The sequence below is a fragment of the Oculina patagonica genome, unplaced genomic scaffold (assembly GCF_052425735.1).
Source record: "Oculina patagonica isolate OP01 unplaced genomic scaffold, crgOcupat unplaced1755, whole genome shotgun sequence".
Taxonomy (NCBI): Eukaryota; Metazoa; Cnidaria; class Anthozoa; order Scleractinia; family Oculinidae; genus Oculina; species Oculina patagonica.
The window spans coordinates 187-2533 of NW_027557798.1; the positions used below are offsets into that span (position 1 = coordinate 187).

General features: G+C 37.5%; 1 long non-coding RNA gene across 1 annotated transcript; it reads left to right on the forward strand.

Moving 5' to 3' along the window:
- Positions 1 to 330: 330 nt before the first annotated feature.
- Positions 331 to 2298, forward strand: LOC144640063 (uncharacterized). Its single transcript, XR_013568275.1, has 3 exons — positions 331 to 382; positions 962 to 1066; positions 1646 to 2298. It is a non-coding gene; the product is annotated as an uncharacterized LOC144640063 (long non-coding RNA).
- Positions 2299 to 2347: the final 49 nt, after the last annotated feature.

Genomic DNA, 2347 nt, shown 5'->3' on the forward strand with positions numbered 1-2347 from the left:
GTAGCTGTGTCACTTTGGTTTGATCTCACATCTGATTGGTAGCAACAAATTTGCATTCCAGAAATAATAACTCTCACTTGTAGCTCATTTCTATATCTAAAATAGGTTCTAGTGGCTGCCTAGAAATTCAGGAGATAATAATTTAAACTTGGAATTGGTGTCACTCTGCAATTCTTTAGGAAGGTCACAGTTCTAATTGGAGGCTGAGATTCAAAGTACCGGTATAACTTTGAAGTTTCCCTTGACTTTGTAACAGTCTACAAAAAAAACCTTCATGACCTCTTTTCTCTGTCTACACTCTTTAGAGAAAACTTATTTGTAAACATTTTCTTTTAAAAGGCTCATGATCAAGCTGTCACTGGGCTCAGTCTTCATGCAACAGGTGACATTTTGTGTGTCATTGTGAAGTTTATTCTAAAGTACAAGCGGTACCCTGAAATTCCGAAAATAAGTCCCCAAATCTCACACACAAAAATCCTTCTAAAAATAAGCCCTCGATATAAGCTAGTGGGCTTACACTTAGTTAGTTCTCTTAAGGAAAGATATAATTTTTTGAATTATAAGCTCCTACTTTAACAACTTGATTTGTATTTTTCTTTGCTAGAGAAAAATCACTGAATCAACAGTAGGACTTGTTTTGGATTTCATTTCATTATGTTTAGAAAATTTTCCTACACTGTATGTGCTATTCTTGTGTGCATCAAAACTTTTCAGTAAGAGTGTCCCACACAAATGAAAACCCAAAAAGTTTTGAATGGTAGATTTCCTTTTAAAAATAATTCCCTTCTCATATATAAGCCCTTCTGAAAAATGAGCCCACCTGAGAGGGACGCTGATAATGGAAAATCATGTAAAGAGAGTAAAGTATCTTTTCTAAGTCGAAATGGTGTTTTTATGTGGTGGACTAGAAGTTGTGTTTATATTGTCTTACATAAGCTTTTTGTTTTATTTTCTTCTTTAGGTGACTACCTACTCAGCTGCTCAATTGATCAACACTGGGCTTTCTCTGATCTCAGAACTGGCCGTGTACTCACAAGGTGTTTATCAGATCCTAACATCAATCAAGGTAATGAGAACAAACACAGCCAGGCTGTTCACTTGTTGCTTTACAGAGCTTTTCATAACAAAGTAAATAATTTGAACTCAGGAGAATCTGTCGTTCGAATAGTGTGATCATCTGGGTGACACGGATGACCACACTATTGCTATTGACAAACTTTACACAAGTCTTACAGCCAATGACATCATGACCAAACTGACCAATTGACTTCAATGGACCAGGCTTATAACATCATTAACTGACAAAAAACTTTTTTGTTACCTTAAAAGATGACTTCTGCTCAGGTTGTAAAAATGTCAGTTGCCAACAACAGTTCTTTTCAGAGCTACAGTCAACTATAAGACAGACACCCGGTAATCATATTGTTCCCATTCCTGGCATTTTTCAGTCATTTTACTGCCCCTAACCCCCTATAAGATGGACACTTTCTAAGGTGGACAGTTGGAGCCGGTCCCAGGTGGTGACTGTTTCAGAGAGAATTGACTGTACTCTCACCTGGACAGTCATTTTTCAAAGTTAAAAAGTGTCAAGCCTTTAGTATCTGTCAAGATCTGGAGTAATAGTTATGAATTGTTGTGTTTTCAGGTCTGACTTGTGCTCAGTTTCATCCTGATGGTCTTATTTTTGGCACTGGAACAACTGACAGGTTTGTTTGACCAAAGTCTTATTTCTCCTTACACTATCAATACATTATGAAGGAGATAGGTGATAAGAATTTTAAGAGAATCATCAACTAGAGGATATTGTCTTGTCTTGAATCATCAAATTCCCTAAAGGGGCTGTGCCAGGGCTGAGTTTACTCTATACAGTAGAACCCCGGTAACTCGAACTCGGATAACTCGAACAACCCCGCTAACTCGAACAAACTTTCATTTCCCTTGGATTTGAATTCACTTTTCAGTCATTTTTACTCGGTTAACTCGAACTCGGATAACTCGAAAACCCCGCTAACTTGAACTAAATTTCGTTTCCCTTGATCAAAATTTGGGTCAAATTTACCCCGATAACTCGAATCCCGGTTCTTGCAACTCGCCACGGTTGCCCATTGATTAGAGCAACAAAACAGATCACGTATTTGACAGCCTTTTTCCACTCTTATCCTAAGAATTTATGATCCTGTTAGAGTTTCTGACGAGATAAGTTTAATTTGCACTGTGCTGTATACTGAAGTGCTGAAAAATCAGTAAACTATCAATTATTAACTTGGAAATTAAACATTCAATCTACCCGCTTAACTCGAACGGTTTTTCGTTTCCCTTCAGAGTTCGAGTTACCGGGGTTCTACTG